The 15,789-nt window shown below is 36.0% G+C and overlaps 1 protein-coding gene across 4 annotated transcripts in view; it reads left to right on the top strand.

Moving 5' to 3' along the window:
• The window catches only part of TLL1 (tolloid like 1), a 132,900-nt gene that overhangs the window by 28,490 nt on the left and 88,621 nt on the right, over window positions 1-15,789 (top strand). The gene's annotated exons all lie outside the window — the stretch shown is intronic.

The following is a 15,789-nucleotide window of genomic DNA, read 5'->3' as shown; positions in this document are numbered from 1 at the left end:
GGTTCAGTATTAGGTAGAATTAAAGCCTGCTTTGTAAAGAGTGCTTCTCAAAATGGGGATATTTTAAAAGCATGCTTACTTAAACATTGATCTGAGCTTCTGCTTAGGTGTCTGATTTCTATCAGCTGTATTTGAAATAAGAGGAAACCCAAATAAGGTAGTGTGTGAAATGTCAACGAGTCTGAATTGGTTATATCTGGTTAGAGCACAAAAAGCAGCTGAAATATTTGTTTTAATTATGAAAACATTATAAAAACTTAACCAGGTGCTTCAAGTCATATCTATTATTTCATAAACATTAGAAACAAGTACCATTCTTTAAATTGCATGGGTGCTCTCAGTAAGCCACTTAATTTTTACAGTGAAGACTTGTGTTTGACACAACACTACTCCATCCAGTTTAACTGACAAAACAGAAGTCTTTACTGTGACTAAGGGGCTGGTGGGGTGTTCTAAAAATTTATATTCCTGTATATTACAGAGTTCAAAACCACTTTAAATGAAGTTTATTCTAATATGTTTGGGAAATAGAAAAATATAATTGAATTTGCAACTTGCGCTGTTCTCCCAATTGTTCTGCAGCTGCAGTCACAGCATCTGAGTAGCTAAGGTGGGCCTAGGGAGGGCTGCTGAGTAGAAGTGGTAGGCACGGTCCAGTTCCTCTGACTTTCTAAGCATGTTATCGAAGATAAGCAGATTTTTGTCTTGTGAGCACTTAGCATATGTCAATAAATAGAGCCTGTGTTGACATTCTTGGCTGGTTCCATTGGATGTTCTTGTAACTAAATACTTGCAGGATCAGAATTTATCTCAGTACGTCAGCAGAATCTGCAGTATTAGGTTCAGATAGAAATTGTGTGTCATGCTCTGCATTACACTTCTGAGATCAAGCTTGAAGTTATCTTTGTTTCAGACCCTCTGACTAACAGCTTGAGTTATAAATTTCTGGAGTTAATGGAACTGTAAAATAAATACTAATGTGACCAAAATTTTAGTTTATGCTTTGTAAATGTATACAGATCGCCATTTCTGCATGTTTAGAGGATGAAAGTACAGTGAATTTATTTTAATATGTGTAAATTTCACCTTCGTAAACCTGTTCTGTTACCTGAGACTAATCGTTAATTTGCAATATCAGGTATTATATGCTGCAAATAATTTATCTTTCAAATCTCACTGAGGGTCCATTTCAGAAGAATTTTTCCCTTTTCTTGTCTCTTCTTGTACAGTACTCTGATTATGTATTCACTGAGGGATAAACTTGAAAGGATTACTGGTGAACAAGCTAGCGGATGAATATTTTTCTCTTCGATGCACATGATGGATTTTGGCAGTGATAAGCCACACACGTGATTTATAAGAATATTTTTGATTTTTAGAAATTGCCATCAGCTGTGATTTTTTTTTTTCCCTTACATGTCCAAGAGAATATTTTACCATCTGGCGAGTAAATGTATTCTACCTTTTCGTGGTGAATTTGGATGAATGCAACTGTAAGTTGTTTTGTTTTTTCTTCACAAAACAAACAAACAAACAAAACAGTCGAAGTATCTTAGTCCCTTGAATACCAGCTGGCAGAGGAGTTGCCAGTTGCCTTTTGCAGAACAGATTAATTTCCACAGCAGTTCCTTGATTCAATCCATTTTTGGAAGAACAGATTACAGCAAGCATTTTTTGAAGTTAGAATTTTCCTCTTGACCCTTATCAACATTGAGTTTGAAATGATGGAAACTCATGCAGATTGTTGACTGCTATGGGTTTCTGATTTCCAGTCCCTGTCGCTTTATTGCTCGTGATCCTGTATGTGTAAGAGCCCATCTTTTTTCCCTCTGTTACTTTCTGTTGCGGCTTTAAAATGCATGATTAGATCCCAGAGACACGGCAAACTTTTCTTGTGTTTGAAACTGCCATTTCACTCTGATAGATGTATTTTTTTTTTCCCCCAGCTCTTTTCTCTCCAGCAGCTGCTGTCTCCATCACAATGTTGCGCATTAATTGCTGGGCAGCTCCAGTGCCACAGGCAGTTGTCTTTCGTGGAGTGCCTCCATCCCTTGCCATGCATGCCTTCCTCTCCTTGACGTTAATGGGACTTAATCACTCCTAGCAAAGGAGAAATAAACCACGGAGAGCCTCTGCCATCAATTCACCAATGTACCTGACTGGCCTGGGATTTTGTCGCTTGCTCCTGAATGCATGTCTTTTTGCACAGAAATGTCACTTAGTGTCAGTCTTGCTAATATTGGGGCTTTGATCTGTTTTATGCTGAGCTTCATGGCTGTATCTTGTGCTTCCTCAGTGCTGACTGCTACAATTTAGATACATCTTTTTATTGTGTGTGGCTGGCTTTTGTGTGTGGTTTAATTAATTAATTAATTAATCCTCTGATGCCTGTAGCAGTAAGGATGCTTTGTTGCTTGAAGGTGCTAGAGGTGACATGCAGTTTTCCTGATTTTGGTGTTACTGGTTCTTTAAACAGTAGCTCTTTTGTCAATTATGCGTTAGTCTATTTGCCTTTCATCTTGACTGTTCCTTTTCAGGGATTTACAATATTGTTGAGTTAAGGATTCTCACAGTAGATGGTAATGGAGAAATTCTGTTAAGTAAGTTTGTTTAAGAGTGCTGATTAAGTAAATGTTGCTAAGTCTATTACCTTAAGGCAATGTGTAAAGGGGCTTTATTTTCCTTCTTGTGGTAGAAAATGTAATTTTAATGAACTTGATTTTTATTTGTCATGTACTAGGTTTTTCCTACTCGATATTCTTTAGGAAAAACTTGGTGATACCCTCATTCTTCTTAATCAAATAGATTAATAAAATGTAAGAGGATTAAACATTTTAGCTTCTGGCCTCTACACTTAATTTCATAATACTATTCTGGAGCCAGAAAAACTTACACGCTAGTTTTTTATGTTCTTCTTTGAAGTACTCCAATTCTGGAGATAGTTCCCATGTAGGCTAAATTGTTCTCACTTACAAGAGTATGTCATTTGAAAATCTGTCTTTCATTAATGGGAGAGTGATTCTTCCTTGTGCTTAGGCAAATCAGTAACTTAGTGTGTATGTTAAGTTATTCTCTCAGTTGAAGTCCTTGAAGTTTTGCCAGTTAAGAGTTTGTATGATATCTTAATTTACATGAGATATTGCTTTTCATCCAAGGACCTTAAAACATTTTCTAAACATTAATTAGGCTGTGCAGTGCTTCTCTAAAACAATAAGACTATTTGCCAATTTTTCAGAATTATAAACTAGTACTCAGAGTTGTTAAAAGATGCTTTTGAGGCCAAAAAGGAATACTCTTGATTATTAAGCCTTCCTTAAGCTTGGGAATAAGGTTGTTTTTCAGACCCTTTTTCATAACCTTTAACAACTGAAGCATATGTATACAGACATTGTGAATTTCATCTTCTTCCAGCTTCATAGAGAGTCCCAACACCGGGCTTTAGTGTCTGTTCTTTTAGGTTCAAAGTATCCAGGTAGTGCAAGGGCTGTGCTGTGGACACACTAAAGTGATGTTTGTATAGCACGAGGTGAAGGGTATACTTTGCACACCCTGCAGGATGTCAGGGGAGGACAGGTGAGTGCCTTGGGAGCAGAACTGGTGGCATCTGAATGCTGTGCAGTTTTGTTGGGAAGTGGTTCCTGGAATAAACTAACTTTAGAGAACATGCTTAGATTTCGTCTTGGAAAGAGCAAGTTGGATCAAATCAATACAGAGTCAGGGAACGAAGTAACAGTCAGTGAGAACATATTAACACATCTCCAGTGCTCAAATTTGCTTGACATAGTCCTCTTTTTATTTAGCACTGTAAGACCAGGATGTCTGCAAGAGAGCCATTTTTAAAGTATCTCTGTACCTACTGGGTGACTAATAAAACTTTTGATAGGGCCTTTGGACAAACTTGTCTACTGTACAGAGCTTTATAAGAGCTTTATATATGGCTTAATTCAGTTACTTTTTTTTCTCTAATTGCTTTTAAATAATCTTTAGTATAGTTTTTAGTTTAAGCCCACATCTTGATTCTGCATTTGGGTTAATTTTGAAATTAACTGTGCCTTTTTTTTTTTTTTTGGATCAAATACTCTTTCAAGTTTCTAATTATTTTCTCTTTTACTCCTTAATTAATCTAAGAATCCAGAGGGAAGATTCTGTCTGATGTCCATGGGTAACTTTGTTGCCAAAATTACTAATTACTGGCAAAAGTTATTTCAGGGGATTATGCAATTTTTGACAAAAAAATTAGCAAGTGCCTTTAGGTATTCAGGTTGCTGAGTAGTAACAGTAATTGCTAAGTGATACTTACTGTGCCAAAACCAGCCAACCAAAAAAACAAACAACCCAAAACCAGACAGAAAAGAACATGAAGCTTTAATGTTTCAAATTCTTGAATTCTGTTCTGTCTACTAAATAGAGAAAACGGGCAAATAGTGTGTCTTAAAATGTGCACAAATCTTTAATAGTAACTTAATGCAGTGCTGTTTTTTTAATTCCAAAACATTATTTGGGGATATCTTTTTTTTTTTTTTTAATCACCTGTTCATGTCGTATGTATAATCTTGCATTTTCTGAACACGTGACACACCTGGCTTGTGTGTGGAAGATCAGTTATATTGCTACTACTTCTTATGCCTTCACTGAAGAATGTAATTATGCTGAAACAAGGCACAGAGTTGCGTATCCACGTTCTGTATTGAATTTGAGAAATATTGGGAAGGAGATGTAATGAAGCATTAGAAACACAATAGCATTCATCTCCCTTAATGTTATCCTTCTGAAAGAGAGGTGTTTAGAATAAGCTGGTCATCTTTAATCCTGCTATAATTAGTGGAAAGAGAGAGGTGGCAGTCACTAAATCTGCTTATTTTAGATACCTGTGCTTGGCCTTGTCCTGAGGTGCCTGCCTGTCTGTTTATTCTTGTTGAAAGCTAAGTATAGAAGGTTTTAGATGCCTAAGCCTATTTAAGCTGCACTTTGAGAAATGTTGAGTTCAGAAAAAATAATATTTAGCCTTCCCATATAAGTAATCAGGTATTCTGTTCCATTAAAGCTGTTTATATCAATGCCTATGCACTGTGAGTGCACATGGCTAGTATTTGATTTAACACTACACATATAGATAACATTTCTCTGTGCCTTCCCTGTGAAGGACAGCCTTTTGAAGAACAATTTCTGTGTGTTGCCTGTATCTTCACTTTTGCAAGCTTACTTTGTGAGCGTTTTTTTCTAGTTTTCACTTTTTCCTGCTTATGCATGTTTGGTAGGTCTTCTATATTTTATCATTGAAGAATAGGTTACAAGAAGAAAAAAATGGTTTTGAGCCATTCTTTCCAAAGATTTCCTGGTATGTAAAATGTCTATTGTATGAGTCAAGTTCTTCACTGATGTCTGAGGGATCTAGTCCTTGGATAAACTGTCACATAACTGGACATGTGCTTTGAAGTTTGCCCAATTACTAGTATTCATGGATCACATACGAACAGAGATCCTCAAATAAAGCTGCTGAGGCATATTGGAAAGCATATCCTTTTCTACTTTTCTTTCAGTAACTCATCAGAGCTCTAGCATTAGACCAAGAGACTTCTAAAGGATGTTCCTAACTTAGCATAGGGAAGGCTTGGCTCATGTGCTATGGTTATATTCACTTATGAAAAAATGGGTATATTCCTATTTAGGTACAGGTGATGCTCTTAGAAGAAAAAGGATTTTTTTTTTTTCCTTTTCCTGGAAACCTGGCATTAGCTTTATTCTCTTAGCATAAGTAAACATGCAATGGCAAGCTCTAAATTCTGCAATTATTCTTTCTTCCAAAGAAATATTGGCTGAAAAACAAGAACTTCTTTTCATAAAAATAGCCAATGTTTCATGCTAAAGAAGAGCAAACCGAAGACTTTTTTTAACAAGTGCTACGTCCTCATCCTGAAATGGGAAGGAGGGGGCTCTTTGAAACTGTTGATAACCTTCTGTAGCTTGTAAGGTGTTTGTTGGTGATGTTGGTGAGACAGTAGTAGGATAGTCTTTTTTTTTTTTTTTTTTTAATTCAGTGCAGTGGAATTGACAGATTATATAAAATGCTACGGTAGTTCCAAAAACTGTTTCCATAGAAAACAAGTAAACAGGTAAAGCCATATATTATGTTTTTTTTGTTTGGTGAGTGCTCAATTTTTTATGCATTGACAATAATGCTAAGTTTTCAAAAAACACTTCCCTAATGTATGCATGAAAACCTTAGATAAATTGTACATATTTTTCTATGAACTTTGCCTTTCTGTATTGTCCTGGAGGGTAGTTTCTTATTCACACTTAATGCTGTTTTTGCATAACAGCTAGTAACTACTGTTTTCCTTTATTTATGATTTGTTTAGGATTAAAGAAAGATATTTATGTTGAAAGCTAATCAAATATGTGAGTATTTGTATATTTTCAAATCGTTAAAGAATGTTACTGTTCACTTTTGGAGGTCCAGAATAAAGAATGGATGGAAGCACAGAACTGAAGCAAAGAATTGTAAAAAACGAAAAGTAAGGTCATGCAAAACAAGCTAGGACATAATGGAAGTTGAAGAAAGACTATACGCCAATTGCAGTCCTAATTTGGCTTTGAATAGTATTATTTTCACTTTCTCTGAGCATTTATAATCATATTTCTCTGTGTCTGTTGATTCATCCACCACTTACTTGGAACACAAGAATCACTTTGGGTGTCAGAGACAAATCTGTAAACTCTGTGTGAATCTACACATGCTGTGTAAGTTGTCAATTGTATTTTTAAGGTTAACATTTAGAAGAGAGTTAGCCAAGGACAGAAATTATATTTACATTGTAATTTGTAGTCTAAGTGGCAAATATTTATGAATTTGTCTGCTTATGAAATTGTTCCTACTACCAAGTACATAGAATAAGTATGATTTAACCCCACACCGTTTCTTCAGCATTTACTACATTTCTCTTTGATAAAGTAAATCATGCTATTTTTCCAAGGCACATACATAAAATGCATGGATGCATTTTTTTTTTCTTTTGAGACTATCATTTTGCTTCTGTTTTTCAGGACACAACCTTACGTGGCAATTCTATGCAGTTGTCGCCACATTGTGATGAAGGCTCTAATGAAACTTTCCATAAACTTGTAATTTATTTTGTGTTAGAACATGTTTAACATTGGACAGTGGACTGTGCTGCACAAACACTTTTCATATAGGCTTCCTTATAGCTAAATAGTAATGTCCGCTGATCAGAAAAAGTTCTAAGCTGTGTTTCAGCTGCGGATTTGAGCACAAAGCTGGGTGTTGCTGCTGAAGCCAGGTTCCTTACACTGTTCCTTACACAGGGCCCCAATCTGAGGTATGTTATCTGTCCATTTTGCCCTCTGACACTTATTTCAAACTTAAAGAGGATCGGAGTCCTGACTGCAAATGTAGTGTATATAATTTTATAATTGGATCAGATTACTACACCTGTACTTAGACTGTTATGCTTGGTATTTTAAGATTCTTGTGACTTTTAGGGGAAGGGTAGGATAGACAGAAGCTGTTGCAAATCTTTGACATTTGGAAGAGAAAAGGCCCTACAGCTAGAGAAACACTTCTTAATCCCATCCAATTTTGCTCAGATTTATTTGAGTTTAAACAGCTCAGATGCACCCTTTCCCTTTGCTTGCTGATTTTTCTCAGGAAAATGGTGTCAATCTGCCAAATTAATTCCTGAATGTAGCTGTTGCAGGGAGGGGATCCCAGGCTGCCACTGAAGCATTAGTTTGCATTGTGCTGGGAGCTGGCAGTGGAGCAATACTGGTTGGAGTTAGTGAGATCCTACCTCCTATCCTTAACTGCATCCCCACAGCCTCTCAGAATACCATTTAGGAGAAAATGTTCTCACAATTCCTGGGAAACTTGGAGAGGCAGATGGCCTGGCCAGGCTTGCTCCATAAAACCATAGTCTCAGCAACCCTTCCCCCTCCTCTGGGGGCACAAATATGTGGCACAGATCCCACCTCCAGGGTGGGAGAAGAGAGATAAATTGAGCCAGGGCTTCCCTGACCGCTGCTGGAGTTAGCGCTTCACTCCAGGGGCCATTTCCCACTCTGGGATGAAAGCTTTCTTCTGTTGCCAGATAAAGGCCTGCATCTCATAGGCTGCAAACTCTGATGATGGATGCATGGTCCTTGTTGCAGTCCATATTAGAAATTGACTGTCCTTTTCACTGTCTACAGCAAAAGCTAGGAAATTACTTTAAAATAGCTTTAACTTAGTTTGTAACAAGACATGGTAGAAGCACATCATGCCACAATGCTTAATGAGGTAGTCATACTACTGTTTGATTTTTTAAAATTATTTTCTTTCAAAGTAGCCCTATAATAGAAAAGATTTAAAGTGACTGTATATCTGTTATTTCTGAACTTAGTTTCTTTATATCCTAGTCTACTTTAGTTACATGTGAACAAGTCTCTCCCCTCCCACCCCGCCCCCACCAAGTCATAGTACATCAAAATACAAGGCCCAAAATAAGTGGTACAGTGCAACATTTTGTTTTGTGGGAAAACTTAAGGTATCAACTTGTGTAAGAGATCATGGGACAGATTGAAGTGGAGAGCCTACATCATTGCATAGGCTTTGTTTAAAATGTACGCTGAAAACTTCAAATGAAGTTTGTGTGAAAACTAAAAGTAAACGTTATCATGAACATTGCTGCATTTGCAAAACAACCTTACTGTTCTGTTTCTTGAATTAATTAGTTAAGGTCTGTTGGCAGACCTTTTTCAGAAAACTGTGTGAGTGTTATGAGTTGTGGTTTTTTTTTTTTTTTTTACTAGTGGGATAGTCTTACATATTATAGTGATGAGATGTCTAACAATGGGTAGATACTTATCAGTTTTACAGAAAATCGTCTTAACAAATTTAGCTTTTTTTTTTTTCACCCAGGAGTAGTTTTGAAATTCAGTTTTATCTAAATGAAAGTTCACCTTAGTGTACAGTTCAAAGTAGCTTTTCTTCCAAAAAAAAATACCATGAAATTTTAGTACTGCCAGGTATTCCTGTCCATGTTATTGTGCGGAAAGATGCGATGTATTTGGCTGTTAACTTATCAGATATCATCTTTTCTATTAAAGACCAGAGTGCACATTGCCAACCTTTTGTTATCTAGTTTGCCGACTACAGTACTGAGCCAGGCTCTGCCAATCTTGCTTATATTTTGCAAGTGCTTGTCACTGACTTAGTTATCTCTTCCTGCTAGTCTGCATCCTGCCACTTCGCTGTAAATGTCACACACTCTCCTTCATTCATGCTTCCTACTAATAGTTATTTTTATTGAAATTGTATACTGAAACATGTAAGTATACAGAGGGAAAAAAATAATATTGCAGACTCAGGCACTGTTGTATAAACTTTCAAAAGAGAAAAAAATACCCCCCAAAAATCGTGCTGCTTGATGCTTATACACTGCTTGGTGAGAGGAATAAATAGGAAAGGAGACATAAGAAATGTCACAATCAAAAATACATTAAAAATGATTCTAATAGGTAAAGTGTATTTCTGTGTGGACTAGGCTCTTTCTGGTTGTATTTGTATAATATGTACCTAAATTTAGCTTTCATATTTTACCTGCAGGCATTGATTTTTTCAGATGCAGTCTGCCTCTTTATATCTTAATTAAAAACCTCTTTATATCTTAATTAAAAAGAGAGGACAGAAGTAATAGCAATGGATCAGGAGTCAACATATGAAATGCCAAAAATTTCTACCACTTTAACTGATTGCAGTATACAACTCTTTCAGTATCTGATAGCAAGTGTGATTTGCTGACAGATTAAAACTATAGTATGAAATGCACCATTAAACAACCTCCTTGATATTTTACTATACGTCTCCAAGAGTTTTGCTTTTCAAGGCATTTTACTGCAAGTAAAATCTTGTTATATATCCTTGCAGAAGATATGTAGATTTATTAAAAATAAAATAAAATTAAAGCGATACTTTAAAAAAAAAAAAAAAACTAAGACATTTTTTAAACTCCTTACATAACAGGGAAGAAATTCGAAGCATTCAGGAGGAAAAAAAAATCGTTACATAATTCTAAGGAATGCCAAAGCCACAGTATTCAGTACCATAGGACGGCAGTGTACAGTTGACTCCTATAGATGCAAGCAGAATTAGATGCAAGTGTTAGAACAGATGGGTACGTAGCTGTACACTATATGTGTAGATTAGCATACCCTAGCAAATACTTACTAGTAGGAAATGAATCATCTGTGCTACTGATCACTAAATATTTGTTGTCTATTAAAACTTGATCAACATTCTTAATGTCTTTTATAGTCACACAGTTTGTCTTAAGGACTTTCTTTTTTTCTCCTTTTTTTTTCCCTTTGTTCTTTTTTTTTCCTCCTTTTTCCTTTTTTTTTTTTCTCCTCCCAAACGCAATGTACCTTGCCTTCCAGACAAATCAGACAACACAACCCAGTCATGTGCTTTTTCTTTTTCCTGCTGAGAGCTGACATGGGATTTTTGCTTTGATATAATAGTTCTCTGCTGAAGATGAGGATGCTTCTGAGAGTTGCATTTTTGGCAGATGCCTTCTTCAGTGGTGCATTATTAATACCATTTGTACAGTGCTGTATGCTGAATCTCACCTCATTGATTACTGTAATACCGAATTACTTCTAAAGTTTAGTTCTGCCCTGGTGGGGCATAGAAATACCAAAGATGCCATTCCTGAAAGATTCTTTTGCTTCACTGGCAGGCAACCTGGCCAGATCAAATGGTCTGAGGGTAGGAACACAAGTGAGCAGATCAAAACTGTGCATTTATCTGCTGATCATGTATGTCCAAGAGATTTTTGCTTTTCAGATAACTTTACCACAAGTCATATCTTGTTATGTATGTCTCTTTTGTGATTACCCTAAACTCAGTGATAATGTGATTACTCTGAATCACTAATTACTGTAATTTCGTATGCCAGTCAGAAAAATAATGCATACTTGTGCCAAGGCATCTGAACCAACTAAAACCAGGTGCTAAGAATTTGCCCTGTCATTTCAGTTCAGGATTTTACATTTCATCATTTTCTGTATACAAGTTTTTTTTGTTTTTTTTTTTGAGTGCTTCAAAGATCTGAAGTAGAAAGTAGTGGGATCTGTGTTGATGTTAATGTGCAAAACTCATTCTAGCTGGTACCAAATCTGGTTTGAAGTGGAAAGGCTGCATCTTGTGACGACAGCTTTTGTTGTCAGCTATAGTGTGCTCACTGAACAGCTGATTGCCACAAATGCCTCGAAGTTTTTGGAAGAAGCTAAGTTCTTCTGTTAAATGTCAGACATCAAGGACAGCCAACGGAAGCCAGATCTGTACAACGCAGGCTGTCTTCTTGATGTGTTTATCCTGACCTCTTGCTAGGCAGTGAGTTCTGTGAATTTGTGTGCAGATTAAATCATTCTCTGAAACTTTCTTGTGTGACTGCTGGGATTCAATTTCTATGTTTGTTAAGTATCATAGGATGTTTTCCAAAAGGAGCATTGCTTAAGTGCTCTAGGCAGCAAAAAGATGGTTGTCTAAAAGGATTGGAAGGTGTATATTTGAGTCTTGTATAACAAAAGGCCCCTTGATTTGGCCAAATCTATCCTCTGAGAGGAATGAGAGAGGTTCCATAACGCTTCCAGAGGTGAAGAAGATTAGAGTAGTCTGTTCTTCCAATTGCCCTTGCTATACACATGCTTATACATAATCCCTCCATTAAAACAGCTTACACTTTCTGGGCCATAATGTTGCACTGAAAATCAAGTTTACCTGGTTATTCACTATTCTGCTAATTCCACACCCAATTTTGCAGTTTTGGTTGTCTCTATCCAGCTGCATCCCCAGTGTACCCCAGCTCCTTCCCACATTGTTTTCCATGGCTCACCAGTTGGATAAGAAACTGAAAGGGCTCTGTCTGATCAATGTGCCTGATGCTTCACCTAACAAGGTGGCCAAGCACTGCCTCTCATTTGCCAGTTGAGTCAAACATCACGCACAGCTTCTTGGCTGCTGTCAGACCAAACCAGTATTTTTTGGGGTCTCATATGCTGCGTGCCCAAAGTCCTCTTGTGGAGTCTGTTTCCTAGGATAGTGTCTAGTGTCACATAATATGATCTACAGTCTTCGTAAGTACTTGGATGTGTATGGGTGCACACAGACTCGCATTCTAAACACTTGAGCTCTGTAACATTCACCTGAGTTACATGTTAACTGTTGTTTTGGATTGTTCTGGATTGAGCAGAGCAAAAAGTCCAGATCACTCTGCATTTATGACCCATCTTTTTCATTGCATAGATTTGCATTAGCTCCCTGCCATTTGCATTTTTTTTTTGTGTGTGAAAGTTTCTATATATTTTTCTAGTTGAAAAAAGTATAGCTTTAAGCTAAGATTTAGTTCTTGCAAGAAACAAGATGCAGCTGAATGATAATTCTTCATACTCAATTATGCCTCCTTTTGTCAAAAGGCCATTTTAATCCATTTAATATGACGGATTTTTCCTAATGCTGGTAATAGGGAGATAATTGCTTTAATTGTGTTTGGAAGAAACATTTAGTTTCTCACATAAGTGTGATATTGCTACCAAACCAAAGTCAGTTTATCAAAATCTTATGTTAACCTAGAGATTTAAAAGTCTTAAAGTAATCATTTTTATCTCTGAATGTAAAGTTTGTCTGATAAGGTAACTCCTGCTGTCATTATGTCTTTCTTAAAGAATTCACTTATCTATATTATTTTGCTCGTAATTTTAAGCTATAGCTATCTGTCTTGCTGTGCAGTAGGACTTCACTTATTCTGATTTAACTTTATTACTGTTTGCTAGAATGAAGTATGTTATCAGTTAAATGTTCTTACAGAATTTTACCGCACAGCAAGAATTCCAGTCATACTGTCAGAAAATTGTAGTCTATGACTTGATATATGACTTGATATATTTTAAACTCTTACAGTGGAAATGGCCTCTATATTTGCATTTGTGGTATTGTTTTATGAAAATTGAGTGGTAGTGTTAACAATTGTTTTGAAAAATAAAAGTCCAAAGCCAAGCAAGCAAGGTCTGCTTTAAATTAAAAGTGTCACAGAAAAAGTTTTTCTTAGGAATAGTGAAGGGAACACACTAATTTTAAAATGGATCTTGATAAATTATGGGAAGTTGCATATGATCAAGTTGATTTTGCCAGCAGGGTTCTGAATTCAGTGATTCAACCAGTTATGTATTTCTATGCTAACAAAACTACAGTGAAATCTTTCTGTTGTATTTATTAAGTGTTGTGTTGTTAAAACAATGAACTTCTCGCTATTTCTTGAAAAATTTGATTGGGTATATGATTGGAATTTTAAGTTGGATAATATTGAACAGATAAATTGGAAAATAACATGGAAAAATAGCAGGTATATTAGTCTCTAAGTTACATTATTGTGTTTTATAATTTATCTTTCCCCCCCACTCAGTATTTATGTTTTGGGAGTTGAATAAAAGGAAAACCCAGTAAAATTAACGAATACAATGACTTTAATTTCAGTTTTACTTTTGAACCATGGAGGAGAAGAAAACGTCCATTTGCCAAATGGAAAACTATATAAGCATTAGGAAGAAGGGTTATTTTCAACTCCTGTGCTGCAATTAATAATTTTCAATTCCATACTTGAAGAAAGCATATTTGTTGATGTAGAAACAATGGTCACTTCACCAAAGCTAGGGGTTGAGGGTCTTCTATGTAGGACAACACTGCATGAACATTTCTCTCTTGTACCTCTCTGAGACATGTGAGACACTGTGCAATGAAGCATAGCTCTGTGCTCAGGCCCCAGGAGACACTGAGCATGGAGCAGTTATCACACAGTTAACCACCAGTTAGCCCTACTCTTTTTTTGGTACAGTCTATGGAACAGAAGGAGTCCCAGATACTATTTGCTTTTCAGGATTTTTGTTAGTACTGAAAGTAGCCCTGCAGATTTAGCTGAGTACACTATTTCCCTGAGATGTTAGTCTCATTCCGTTAAGATAATATATTAAGTGCAAATCCAGTAAATAACCTTTGAGGCATCACAAATTGCCACAGATAGATTGGATCAATCCAGTCACTCACACAAAGCACTGGGAATAGAAGCATTTGTTACAGTGACTCAAAACCGTTTTGGTGTTTTCTTCCAAGTGGAGATGTTGCAGGTGATATAATACTGCTGCCAGTTAAAATCCCTTATAAATCCACAGTCCACAAACCTTTACTATACCTTTTCAAGATATGTAGGAACCTTGCAATTTTTTCATTCAGTTTTGGACTCAAAAGTTCTAGCCTGCTTTATGTAAGTCCCAGAAATGTGATGCACTCCTTTGCTAAAGCCAAACAAATGATGAAAAAAAAAAAAACCACCAGACCCCAAATCCTTGCTGCTAACTTCAGCTCTGATGCCTTAAAAAGCTTTAGAATCCTTTTCTGTCCTGCCAGATGTTCCTCCCATGTTTTATGAAAACAAATGATGTCATTTTAGCATATGAAGATGTCTTCTGTTCTCAAACTTTGGGTTAGGTCATTTACTGCTCTCTGGAGTGTCCCATGTGCATTTGTGAATTTCGAAGACATTCATCAAAATTAATAGAGTTTTTTAGATGCCACAAAGACAGTTTTCTGGTAGATTCACATTTTAGAGCTAGATTTCTTCCTTTTGTCTACCATGCAATAAAAAGGAAAACCAACCAATCAAACAAAAAAACCTGCCACCACTTATTACGTCCTGCAGTACAGGATTTTTTTTTCTTTCCCACAGTATCTTTTAGATTACATAAGAGTATTCTATGTGTACCTCTGTTTTGCCTTCTGTCCCTCTAGATATTTTTTAGTTCTGATTAGTATTCTGTACTTGAATATGAGTGTGAAATTTCTAAAAGATTCTGCTGATCTATTTCTACTAGATTGTATTAAACAGCTGAATATGTTTAAAGTGTTTTTTTTTTTCCCCTTCTTCAGGAATAGAAAGAAATGTACTTTCAGAGTACATTGAAACATTAGCTTTATAAACCACAAATGTCAGTGATTTTCACAACCATGAAGGTACTTTTCCTTGATACTTTGACAGATTAATTTTTATATGTTACTGGAGTTCTCCACTTGGAGGTATTTATACTAGCAATGCTAATGTTATGATAAAACTATTTTCTTTTTAGGAGTTGTATTCTTGGGGAATACCTTATAACTGAAGGACACTCACTTTCACAAAAGGAGCTGTCTAATACCTGAAACAGTATTTGTGATAGCAATCTACAGTTTGACATATTGTCATATAATCCTTCCTAGAATAGCTTCAAACAGATAACTTTTCTATAAATTGACAGCCCGTGGCTATTTTAGTTGTAAACAGAAAATTTAAAATTTAATTAGATGCTGGCATTCCTTTCAAAACCTTGGGAGTGACTAAAGGTCATTCATTTGAAATCTTGTCCCAGCATACACTGTGTTATTTGAGCATGCTTGTATTCAAAACCCAACGAAAACAGCATAATAGCAATAGTAGGTCCTTCCATTTTGTTCTTTACTCCGAGTTCTATTTTCAGTTACTCTTGTATTAACTCGGAAACGCTTAAAATAAGCATACTACCACAAATTTTTAAATAAGAAGTGTGGATGCTTAGGATTAAGATTTACAAACCATCATTAATATGACAAGAGGTAGGTAGAAGAAAGTGTATGTTTTGTATTTTTTTTGTCCCTCATGTAGAGCAGAAGTGTCTTAAATATTTTCAGGAGTATGCCTTTAAATAATGAAGAATTTTTGGTTTAACGTT

Source organism: Cygnus atratus, chromosome 4, assembly GCF_013377495.2.
Source record: "Cygnus atratus isolate AKBS03 ecotype Queensland, Australia chromosome 4, CAtr_DNAZoo_HiC_assembly, whole genome shotgun sequence".
NCBI classification, from domain to species: domain Eukaryota; kingdom Metazoa; phylum Chordata; class Aves; order Anseriformes; family Anatidae; genus Cygnus; species Cygnus atratus.
This window is presented reverse-complemented; position numbering and strand designations above follow the sequence as displayed.